This window comes from Manis pentadactyla, chromosome 14, assembly GCF_030020395.1.
Source record: "Manis pentadactyla isolate mManPen7 chromosome 14, mManPen7.hap1, whole genome shotgun sequence".
NCBI classification, from domain to species: Eukaryota; Metazoa; Chordata; class Mammalia; order Pholidota; family Manidae; genus Manis; species Manis pentadactyla.
Window position 1 is genome coordinate 39449060 of NC_080032.1, and position 13443 is coordinate 39462502.

Below are 13443 nucleotides of genomic sequence, written 5' to 3' on the forward strand. Positions count from 1 at the left end.
AGGCTTGATCCAGAAGCAGCAGTGCTCTCTGACCCAACCCCATGCTGTTCCCAGCTGCCTGAGACATCCACAGAGGCGGTGGTGGGTGAAGACCATCAGCCGAGCTCCGCAGACTCACCGCCGTCTGGGAAGGAGATGCAGGGCACGGCGCCTGCAGCCACACCATCCAGGAGCTCTTTGTGGGACCTGCCAGCAGCAGGCCCCACACGAGGAAAGCATCCCTGCCTCCCGTGCTCCCGCTGCCTCAGCCACCGCCACCACCAGCACCAGGGGATCGCGGGGAGCCGCCCCCACCTCCTAGACTTCCTTGCTTAACTGTTGCCAAAAACCTGGGCAACCTGGAGAATAACACTGACTGTCAGGGAAAGGAAAACTTGGAGCATAAAATAGAGGTTTTGGCTGATGACAGTGCCACTCAGCCTGCCCCTTCCTCCTCCCCACCTACCCCAGAGGCTGCAGGCCCCCTGCCCTTGACCACTCACATCTCCGAGGTCCCTGCAGTGGTAGTTCCACCAAAGGAGAATAGGGGCCTTTTTCATTCATTCCCAGCTACAGCATCGCCTACTTCTAACCTATCCGCACCTCCCAGCCCCTCCACCACCTCCTTGCAGCAGTGTCCTGTCTGATGAACTCCCCGCCAGCTATGTGTACAGATTCTCCTGCTCCTTGATGCTTACCCACCCGTTCCAGCGCCTTCCCTCAACAACTCTGTTCTCACTGTCCCATCAATCACTTCTGCTGTGGGCCATCCCACCACGGCCGCCCAGGTACCTGCAGGCTTGCCCCCACAACCTACTTCACATTCTGATATGGACATGGACATGACTCCCCATTCCCAGGCTGTCATCTTCCCTTCTACCCCAGACTCCATGGGGAGACGGAACCACAGGCACCCTGCAAAGGGACCAGTCACCACCAACCCACTTTTATTGATCCCCAGCCACACCCCAATTTTTAACCACCCCACTGGTCCTCAAGCCACCCCTCAGCCCACAACTGGGATTCTTAGCGGGCAGCCCCAGAAAGCCTGTCTCCCTAAGGTTCTCACATCCTCCGGCTCATTCCTCACGGCTCCTTCAGTCTCCCACAGTGCAGCCGGCAGCACCTGTGCAAACCCTACTTTTGATGATGATATCATGGGTATAACTTCGCCTTCCAGGCTGTCATTTTCCATCCTCCCCCTGTCTCTGGGACAAATCACTTCCTGGCTCCCATGGTACCTCCTGGATCTCAGAACAAACCAGGCAGCGACAGTATTGCTTCAGCCCATGTCTCCACCTCTTTACCTTCCAAAGTAGCTGGCAGAAAAAATGCAATTTCCACCCATCTCTCTAACCCAATAATCCCAGCTCCAAGCACTTCTTGGAACTCTAATGGGAAAAAGCCTAAAAAATCTCTTTGAAAACGGGTGGCCTCAGGCTCTCTTGCCACCCAGTCATCCAGAGGCAGCAAAATGCAACCAAACCTCACAGGTTTCACATTGCCAGTTCCTGCATTTGGCACCACTGCCAACACCCAGCCAGCCTTTGGTATTCCCGGTGGCACCACCACCACCAGGGGACTTAGAGTCCCTACCAGCATGCCCAGCAGTTGGGACGGAAGCTCACTGCTTACAGGTGCCACACCAGGCCCACCTGTGCTGGCAGCCCCTGCAGCCCCTATGGATGGGGGGACACCAGGGCTCAGTGTGCCTGTGCTAGGCCCCACTCATCCACAGGCATCCCAGTCAACAACAAGTCACCCAATAAGAGGGCATGTGGCACCTCTATTCCTCCTCACAGTCATTAATGGGGATTCTGTAAGGTCACAGCATGGCTGCCCCAGGACAACGGGCAGGTACCTCAGTGGAAGGACACCCTAGGAAGGCCACCTTAAACCCAAGCATGTGGGGCCCACCAGCCCTAAACAAAGATGGTGCAGTAACGGGAGACCACCCCACTGTCCCCATGATGGGACTCCAGTGTCCCCGCACTCCCAGGCCCACCTGCACAGGTAACACCTCCTACATGCGGAGGGGCAACTGCATGAAAGAGAAATGTGGGTCAAAACACACGTCTGCGAACACCTTCCATCTGGGGAGCTGGGGCTCATCTGGCCATACCAAAGCCAAAGCAGCTGAAAGAGCCACACCGTCCCTGTGCCTAACTACCCATTCCTAGTTCCACCGTCATGCCAAGCACCTGGGGCACACCTGCCCAGAAAGGTGCGAAGGTAGGGGTCCATATCACTCCTATGATGGGAGGACCTGGTGCTCCTGGTTCCCATCAGCACAGCTGGCACCCACCTGGCCAAGACACAGGTGACACAGTGGGAGGGAAAAACATCTCCCTGTAATAAGAAGGCCCTGTGTCCCCCCCTGCCCTTCCAACACTCGGAACCCACCTACCCAGAGCCCAGGTGGTGGTATGGCCACAGCACCATTCCCACTGTGACTGGATATCCTCATGGACACCATCGGTACAGGGCACCTTGGGGCCCTGTGAGCCAATAAAATGCAGGGGCTGCGAGGGGGTGTAGTACCACACGTTTTTAAAGAGAAACTATTCTCAGCCAAAACACCTGCCCCCGCCCTGACCCACAGCAGGGAGCCCTCTGGCTTTGCAGGAGCCAGTGGCATCTTGAGAGTCTCCTGGTCACACAGCCAGGCCTGGACTCTGGGCACAGCGAGCTGCACTTTGCCTTTGGGGCCCCCTCAGGGCCTGATCAGAGCTTCACAGGAACCACCATCCGATTCTGTCCTATTGTGAATCTCAACAAATAATGAAAATGATGTTTGTCTGCAAACACTATGTAGCATGAATGGACTTTACTAGAAAGATGTTTATCTGCAATCTGTACGTAACATGAATGGACTTTGATCTACTAGAAAGAGGAAACTCAACCTACTCTCTTCCTACAGCAAGCCAGAAGCCCATGCCTCAAGAGAGTGTATGTTGTAAGGACAGTTTTCTCTAGTCTTGGAACTTTCAAGATGCCCACAGGTGTTTGTAGGTGCTTCATTTCTCCTGTCCATTTACCAAAATGGGCCCTAATCTTTCCAAGATTATGTATATACCTTATATATTCATATTAAACCTTGTTCTTGTTAAAAAAAAAAAAAGTCTAGTTAACAGAGATTTGGGACCCACCTTTAATCCTTCAGTAATGGTCCAGAAAACAATTCATCCCTTGCTGTTATTTTGTTTCTGGCAATTTAACCAAAGACATCATTTGACCTCAGCAGGGATGGTAATTTTTATGCTAGCCTCTGTGGATGACTTTGTATAATTTATATAGCCTTTCATTTGGTAATAGCAACTAGCTGGCTAAGGCAATAGCTCTTTTTAACACAGACTAAATAAAGAAATCTCTCATATTTCAATTAACTAACTGAACCAAATCGTAACAAGTATGACTGTTTCATGTCATTTGGCCGTTGCTCAATGAAGGTTCCCTTACAAAGTATTTCACTGTTAATGTTTATAATGGTCACACTGGTTGTATAATTAATATAATGTTCACACTAATATTGGAAAATTTAAAAAACATCGGTCTGTAGTAGAATAGCCCATTAGACAAACCAAAAAAAAAATTTGTTTTTATCAAATTAATGATGTGGTCCTTGGCTTTTAACCTCTTGAAATGTGACAGGTGCCAGGGAAGCAATGGGTAGGGATTGAAGATGGTGTGGCATGCAAAATCATGCATGAGTGGCCCCATTTATTTAAAAATCTTCTGAAATTATCAACAGCCCTACTGGTTTTTGTGCTTTATGCTGAAGATTTAAAAGGAATGCACAAGAAAACACTACTTCCAACACTGTATATACGATTCTAGCAGCTCAAAATAGTCATTGAGTAATTATTGATAAATGTAATTAACCTCTTCTCAGAAATGACACACAATGATCACGAACATCACACAGTCCTTGATCAAAGGTTCAAAGTTTCAAAAAGTATACACAGATTCTACCAAAAGTCCATCCCTGTGATCCACTTAGAAAGTACATATAATTCTAACACACACTTGTATGTACCATGTTATTTTTGAAATTAGTCATTTTAAATACTTAAGTAACCCATTTTGGATCACCTGTTGTAGAATTCATTTCAATGAGATTAAACTTTTTAATAATTTAATATTGTAAAATTCTAAATATAAACTTTTCCCTATTTGTCCTTTGACCATCAATCTGTATAAATTTCCAAACTTCATGTACACACTTTTTTTGGTTTATATTTCAAGATCTCTTAAAGCAGATGTGTCACATAATGGATGATATGAAAATATTGCATTATAGCTAAATACGAAACATTTTGTTTTTCTTCCTAGTTAGAACAATAGAACATAAAATAATGATGCGTCTTACAATCAGCACTTCTCAGATTTGATGAAATTAAGAATAGACATTGTTTTACTGGCTCTCTAACTAGATCTCTTGTACGTTATTACATCTGGCTGAGAGTTGGTTAAATATACTCCAGGACAGACCTCTGAAGGGCTCACGCTCTCGCACTGAGGCACTTAACACGGCACTTATAAAAGGGAGCTCTCAACAGATGAGATCTGTGGCCTTTTTTTGATATCTATCAAATATCTGAAAATGTGTAGGGGCCGCTGTTCATGCCCCATCACATCTTCTTGACCAAACTTGAGTTCCTATAGGCCCCATCTTTTCTCAAAGGCATGCCTTTGGTCTACAGGAACCACTTCACCAGAGTTGTGTGGGAGGTAACAACTACCCCTCTTCCCAGGGATGAATGTGGGGTGGCTCATGACCAAAGGTATAAAAGCCCAGCTCCTTTACCTACAGGCAGGTGATGCTCATGCTTCAGAGCTTCCCCTGCAACTAGGCTGAAGCTAGATTTCTGAAACCACGTCTTGGCCTAACTCCATCGCCATCCTACTCAGCATCCCTCACTGTCTTAAAGGTCTCTCATGAGAGCACTCCTTCAATGGATCACTTCCACAAGAATCACCGACTCTTGCTTGTTGGCAACCTACCTAAGAGCATATTTCCTCAGGTTTCAGCTGGACATGGTACTTCCACTGGTTTCTGCAAGATGCTTGGCCAGCATAATCACGTGAAAACAACCAGTTGAACCTTGGGAAATAATACCTATATATGGACATGTGTGCCCTCTGGGTCTCAGAGGAGAAATGGATATATAGCTAAACAATCACCAAGTAGCAAAATGCACATATATAAAAAGGATTATAGAAATGCTGAAGAAAGAATGAGTAACACTGCTTGGGAATTCACTGGAAGCTTCACTGAGGAGGTGAGATTTGAGTTCAGTTATGCAGACATGAAGATAGCTGATATTTGCTCAGGTAGACAAAGGGGTACAGGCTGAACCAGAGAGAAAATGCCATGTGTTGACACTCAGAGGCTTGAGAAAGCTTGTTGTGTTCACAAATATGTAGGTAGCTTGGTGTGCAGGGTATAAAACGCAAACTGGCACAAGGTGATAGAGAAGTTCTGTGTATTTCATGATCAGTTACATGATGGAGAACCCAAGTAGGTGAACCATAAGTAGGAAAAATGACATAGATTTAAAAATATATATTTGTTTAACTTTATGTAAAGTATGCACACACACACACACACACACACACACAGTCTCCAAAGGTACAAAAAGATAAGAATTGGGTTTAACAAAGAGGACTCTAGTGGCAGTGTGGAGAATGTATGGGAATGGCAATGGTAAGGATCCAGCGGGAAAGGAGACCAGCTAAGAGGTGTGGCAGCGGGGGAGCTTCACCCCAGACATGTGGCTGGGGAAGCAGGCTTGGGGGAGCCAATCTACATTTAAATCTTGTCATTAACACTCATCTGTGAGTTGTTCCACCTCTCACACTTAGCAGGTAAGAAGGTACATAGTCAAACCCTCAAAGACATTTGAGAGAGCTCAAAGGATATAGAGCTCCATGTGAGGAAGGCTAGAATAAATTTTCAAGGAAGTGATGGGCTTCCTCATCTGTCAGGCAAGTACATTTATCTCTCCGGGGTGAATGCTTCTGAATCTCCAGCTCTGCAAAACCATTTCTGGTTGCATTGATATCTTGCATCTTTTCCTTATATTAAAGGGGCTTGTATTCTTTGATTTACCTACAAATCCCTGTTATGCTTTTGACAAGCACATAGCAATCTATTACATTACTCCAGGGAAGAAGTGATAACGGTCTAAACTAAGACAAAGATCTAGGGCAGGGGAAAGTGATGGAAGGCTAGGGAGGGACACTGGAAAATTTATCTGGTAAAAATAAAATACTCAAATTGGCTATCCTTTGAAAGTAAGATAGAAGAAAGTAGAAAATACATATTCATGCCACCTTAAAAATCCTCCTGCTTAGAAATGCTTCAGTGTTAGTACATCAAAATAATATTAGACTGATGCTTGTTAAACCACAAAAATGTATCAGTTCACAAAACACAATTCAAGAGGAGGAGATAAGTAAAGGGGAATAGGGACATAAACCAAAGCTATCTTCCTAACACCATAAAAGTAAGATATGAATATTTAGGGTAGATCTGCCAACTAAGAAAACAAAAAGGGAGTATTTTTCCCCTACAAGATTTCATCATTAAACTGTTGGTGTCCCAACCAGCCATGAGTCACAGCTACATGGCTTTGACGACACTCTCCTGTCCTCTAGGCAAGGCCACTATACAACTGCAGTATAAGAGCAGGTCCAAACCCAGCCAATGGCTAAGCATGGTCTTAGGTTTCCAAAGACACATGCTATCCTGCCACAATTGGCAGGCTCAGCTGTGCATTGTAGCTTCCCGTTAGAAAGGAAGTTTGCTGAGGATTAGAAACTTCTCTTGCAAGGAGAGAGAGAAAAGGAAGCAAAGACCTAGTGTCCTTGGGCCACAGATATGTGCTTGGCAATGATTCAACTCTTGAATGTCAAATGAGAGTAGACTGTTCATGACTGGCCCGGATCCCCTTTGTTGATCTGGTGCTCACCCCCCAGCTCCTGTGCATATCATCTGCTAAAGGCTCACAGTTGCCCTGCTTCTGGATAGTTACCCACAGTCCCCACTTTCCAGGGAGAAGCACTTAATTACATGACTGAGGTTTCAGAGTCTCCTGAGAATCAGGACAGGGATGGCTGTTTTCACCTGACAGCACATCCTTGCTTGACTCTTTCTCCTCCTTTATGCTGCTCCGTCACTTCCTTAAAAGCTTTTTGTTTGTTTCTTGAAAAGCACTCCTGCCATAAATCACTTAAACCTAAATCCTTGCCTCAAGATCTGCTTCTAGGAAATGTGACCTAAGACAAATGGGTTAAATATAATATGGCTGGTTTCAAATAGAAACTGACAGCTGAGATGTTTTGCAAGAAAAGAGAACACCACTCTGTGATAATATTCATAATCCTAACAATATTGGCAGAAAAAGAGATGCTGATATTTTATTAGGTCTCAAGATAGCATGATGGTCCAACTGAGAGGAGTTATGCAGTAATTATCCGTGGCTATGGCAATATCACTTCAGCAAGGCAGACTGACAATTACATGTTGTTTCCCTTTGGAATCCTATCAACAGCAATATAATGCTTGAACCATATCATTATATTTGCATGTTCTTAAGTATGTGACCTTGAAAAAATGTTGCTTAATCTCTTGGATCCTCAGTTTCCCTATCAATACCTTCCCTCTATAATCATCATGAATACTAAATAAGAGGCTCCTGCAAAACAATTAGCATAGGACTTGGCTCTCTCCAAATATTAATTTCCTTCCACTTCCCTACCTTGTCACCATCAATTAATATTTCTTTTTAATGTACTGCCTGTATTGTACCTTAATCAACACTAAGATTTAATCTAAGTTTATTCTTTTATCATTGCTCAAGGTGATGTGATTAGTATGAGTAACTACTTCCCATGCTTCCGGAAACAAAATATGAGAAACTGATGGGATTTGCTCAGTTACTGTAGTGGATATTTGTGTTTTTGCCTGCTCAGCATCCCTTGTGTTCATTTTTTTGGTTGGTAATAGTGTGCTAATTTTTCCCTGGGGAATAGCCCCTCTGCATTTCTGAATTTTTATGAAAGATGTTCTTTTACCCACAGGAGGGTTGAGCAATTTGTTTCCCAAAAATATTTGTTCTGGGTAACCTCAGGATGGAAAATGATTGTCATTTTTTCTTCACCACAGTGATATCCTGAAGAAAGTCCTCGTTAGTTTTTGCCCTTTGATCTCTCAAATTCAGTTCTTCTTTGAGAGGGCTTTTATTTTCCAATATACATAGCATTTCAATAAATTGCTTTTATTGCTGTTAACCAGACACAGTCTCTGTTGCCTGTCCCCAAAAGGATGCTCCACATAGTGACTCTTGTATAAAAATATCCAATAATTTCAAAGTATCTTCAAAGATGGATTTATGATTTTACATTAAGTAGGAAGCTTTCAGAAAAAAGTAAATGAAGAGAGCATTCTCAATTTTATTTGAAAGTATCAATATCATGATTATTCATAAATGTATATGTTTGCTTTTTAGGATCGCTTGCCAGTTCTGATGACAATGGATGATTTAACTTAAGTATGCATTTTTGTACACTAGAACTACATTATACACACCTGTAAGTAAATCCTGGTGCAAAATACCTCTAAAAACTGAAATCAGGCAAAGGGAGAAATAAAGTTTAAAACCTGCTTATTGCTTACAAACTGCAGCCTGGGCCCTTCTCTCTTTCCTGCACCAGCAGAAGCAAAACTGGCCCTCCCCCTCACCTCTCAGGTACAGATAAGCCCTCCTTGCCCAGGTAATTGCCCATTGATATGGAGATGAACTTCTCTTCACACCTGAGGATATGCAAATGCACTAAAGCCATACTTTTTTTCCACCTCTGAACACCTATTGATATGCAGATGTACTAAAGCCAGGAGAAATATTCTGGAAATATTACAATTTTACCTACAGTACCACAAAATTTCAGACTCTTTCTAATGCCACTCCCATATGCCATTTATGTGTTTTAAAACACAATGCCTGTTCAAACTAAATATTAACAATATTAGCCAATTTTAATACCCCTACCTTTCAGGAAGGAAATGTAAGTATTAATAAGATTGTCAAAATAACTAAGTTATGGTAGAAGAATATCCCAGAACTTTGACTGCCACTGAATTCCTACAAAACTACAAATAGTCCAAAGCATATGCCCTTCTATCTAATATTAATTTGCCAAACAGGAATTAATAGGTGGCAGCAGACTATTATTCCTTAAGTATTAAGAATATTAAGATTATTATTCTTAACTATGAATCTCACAGTTAAGAGGAACATCCCTTCCAGACATGCCCTCCATCCCTCCCGCCCATGTCACCAATATGCTATCCTACCCCTGGACAGCAGGTGAGTTTGCTTAGACTCTGTGGGCAAAGAACAGACTGGATCCCCTATGGGGCTCTTAGCAGGACAGCTTCTGATCCAGGGAACTGGAGGTCTGTGGTATTCTGGGGACAAAGACCAGGTTCCTAAAGAGCTGTGACATTCTCAGTATATCTCACTTTGGTTTGAAGCCACTAAGAGTGCCAGTTTCTCCTGCCCAGTCCCTCACTCTGTCTCTCAGAGAAGCAGCTTCAGATCAAGTTCATTCTGTTGCAAACGCATTCACTGAACAGATACTTATTGCCTGACAATAATGTGCAAGGCATTTAGCTAGACTGCACAAATACAATGGTGAATAAAACCAACAAAATCTCTAGTCTTATATTTGGAGGTGAGTGAGTGAGATGGGCAAGAGGCAGGTGAATAAGCAGACTAACTAGATAATTACAGGTAGTTATAAGCACTATGAAGAAAATAAGTAAGATCAGGGTTGAGAGGGACTGTGTGGTGGTAAAAAAGGGTGGTCAAATTTAGTGTTGATGGCGAAGGACAGCCTCTTAGGGAAGGTGACCTTATCCTATGATGGCATCAAAGTGTAAGGTCAGAAACTGACTTAAATTTTGTGGGAAGAGCAGAGGCCATCAAAATGCACCTATAATGCATTGGTTTTTTTATGCAGGTGTCCCATTAGCCTATATCCACCTGAAATACACCACCCCATGGTACCTTTATTTAAAAAAAGAGCTCAAATCTCCTGAATGCCACATATTTTATCTAGGTTGTGGTGTGCTTTGTAAACATAGAAGATAAAATGACTTGGCTACCTGAATGCTTTGTTCCTTGAGAAGAAATCATTCTCTTTTTCCTCCCTTTGGCATATTGATTACTCATTAATCCAGCAAAACAAAGGATTAATTAATCTCCATGGTTCAATGAAGAATAAATTAGCACAGTTTAAAATGGGCCTGATTCAATATTACAAATTGGGGGAAATGTTCCACACACTCTCTCTCTGTTCACTGCTCCAAACCTAATCTCCAGAGAACGTTATTGGAAGACTGAATTTAGTCTGCATGGTATTTCGTATTCTGGCTCCCTCTTCAGAATTCAGTTCCCTGAAATACACATTGCTTTCCTCAAACCACATTTTTAACTATTTCCAAACAAAGAAACACTATCATTTTCTAAAATTGCTTTAGACGTATTACTTATCTGAAACAACCTTTTCCTACGTAGAAAACAATTTGAATAGCTAGTTTTTCAAACTAAAAATAATACAACAGCCACAGACATTGAGGTATTTGCATAATTGTCTGATTATTTCCCCCAGCACATTAAAAGGACTCATACATATCATCATATTCAGTTAGGATACCTCTGTAAACTACAAAACATGTGTAATGTGCAGTCTCTCTGAGCATCTTCAGGGAAAAAAATAATGTGCTTTCTAAAGTCATATTTTTGGTTCTAAATTGAGGGTTTTTTTCAGAACCATAAAAGAAATCCAACGTCAGATTCTCAGAATGCATTAAAGGGTAGGATCTGTACTTATAAAGAAAATCCTGCTATTGGAAAGGTCAATATCTAGACTATGATATCCCCCAGTGCCCTCTCCCTGGTTTTTGTTGCAATTACATCAATTCAAAGGAATTGTGCATCTAGATTTGGCCTCTGGATTCTTATCCAAACTTTCTACAAAGAGGAAACATTTTGAAAGACTAGAGAAAGAAAAACTTAAGACTAATCTTGGTTCCCTGTAAGCTTATCTTTGTTGTTAATTATTTTAAGCCAATGATTTCATTTCCTGTTTCTCCCTTTGATAAGAGGACCAATTTACAATTATGAATTTTAAAATAATAAATGAATAACCAGCTCTCTTCTGTAAAGTTTAAAAATAAACTCTTCTTATATACTATACCCTATTCCACATATATTTCTATAATATAGTATCAACAGAGTATAATACAGTTATTATGAAAGGAAAACTCTACAGAGGAAACTCTATTGCCAAGAGAAATTACATGGTGTGGGCTGACAATAAGGCACGGTTGAAAGAGTTTAGGACTGGGAATGAATATAGGCAGTTTCTCATTCAAACTGCCCCTCCCCACTTGTTTGGCTTAGGCAAAGTCCTCCAGTTCCCTGGAGGCCAGACCACTCACCTGGATTCTGAGAGGCTCAGATCAAATGACCTTGAAGGTCACTTCTAATTGCATGACTCAGTAATACAGCTGCCTATTCCTGATGACATAGCTAAAATGATACTAGCTTTAGATTCTATATTTAGAGACCAGGTACCTTTGGCAAGATGAGTTTTCAAGGAGCCAAGCTGGTGATGACTCTTGAAGAAGGGAAGCGGAATCACTGGTGTTGCTGGCAAAGAGCCCCTAATGGTTCTCCAACAAAGAGGCCCCACATCACCCAGGCTGTGCCTACAGCTGGTAACCCAAAGATCAATATTCACTTAGGAGCATTCTTTAAGAAGGAGGATAAAATACTTCACTAAAATGCTACCTACCTATGGCTTTGTGTTCCAACAGCCTTGGGATCAGAGCATGTGCTGAGGGCCGACCCAGGTAGGGGAAGACATCGGTAAGCCTCACTCTCCACATCCATAAAGAGGACACTGAAAACCTGTAACTCCAGGGAGAGGAAATCCGGGGGCAAAATACCTCTAAAACCAAAATTAGTCAAAGTGAGAAATAAAGCTTAAAATCTGTTTATTGATTACAAACTGCAGTCCAGGGCCATCTCTTTTTCCTGCTCCAGCAGAAGCAAATCAGCCCTTTCCTTCCCTCTCAGGTTCAGATAATACCTCCCATTGCTCAGGTAATTACTGAGACAGGGAGATGAATTTCTCTACCCCTGAAGAATGCCTGTTGATATGCAGATGCACCAAAGCCAGGTGAGATATTCTGGAAATATTACAATTTCACCCACAAAACCCTATTTCCTCCTCAGTGTTTTGTGAAGATTAAATGAAATTGTTGTCAACAAGCACTTAGAATAGTATCTTTAGCAGTTTTTATAAACCTCTCTGACCTTCAGATAGAAAAGAATTTTCACTGAGTATCACTTGCATCACATATTTTAGGAACACTTAATCATTTCAATAGCAAGTCAAGAGAATTTCTCAATAGGTAACAATTGACTTTCTGAGTGCTAAAGTCAAGTGTTTCATTTTATTAAAACAAGCAAAACAAAGTAATAAGGTTGTTTCTGCTTTACCTGAACATTCATGTGCATGTAATTATAGCCATGCTCAATAGACATAACAGCAGTTTTCAAACTCTATTGGTGGATTGCATGCAAGTGTATGCACAGTACATTACTCTGCACTGTTTGGGACACAAATGACATGTAAGTACTGGCACACTAAAATTTAGAGAGCCATTTGGAGGCCTGCAGAACACCAAAAGCAACCTCAAGATACAGACTACAAGCCCAGAATACCCACAACCTTGGTGTCTGCCATTGGTCATGCTGGTCAGGCAAGTGTCTGCCTTCTGATCTAACCAACTTCAGAATGCTTATGAAACTAACAGCTGTGTCAGAGCGATGGGAAACAGAATGAGAACAAAGGGGAAGAAAGGGGAAGACCTGTCTCTCTAGGACATCTCCCTCCAGAACATACGGCAAGCTTCAATGGAATGTATAAATATTTCATTCACTATTTTGTACAACATTCTTCCCATGATTTATATGTCTGACCCCCTACTTTAAAAAGCACATTAAGGTCCACTTTTAAGAGTGTCTCCTCTAACTGTCTGCCTCCCTTATTTAATGAGCCCAGGGGGATTAGAACCCTAAGAAGAATCTATGTCTGTTCTATATAATATCACGGGTACCAAATAGAATGCATTTATTTTCATCTTGTGGACATATACCTTCCCTCAGGACAGCTGTTATCGGGGATGTTTTCTTTTTGTGTTTTCCTCTACACCTATTTGAGAGGGATAAGGGTGCCTTCTGGAAAAAGTGGTACAAAGAGGTGATGAGATACAGCACTTTCTATTTCCTTTGGCATTTGAAGGGAACAGTGAGAGAGATGGAGGGCTAGGTGTGCAGAGGAAGGGAGGGAAGAGGAGAGCAGGTGTGAAATCACTAGAAGGAGCCA

At 42.5% G+C, this 13443-nt stretch overlaps 1 protein-coding gene across 12 annotated transcripts in view; it reads right to left on the reverse strand.

Annotated features, from left to right (window-relative positions):
* Positions 1–13443, reverse strand: part of RBMS3 (RNA binding motif single stranded interacting protein 3) — a 1308700-nt gene that overhangs the window by 698972 nt on the left and 596285 nt on the right. The window lies entirely within an intron of this gene.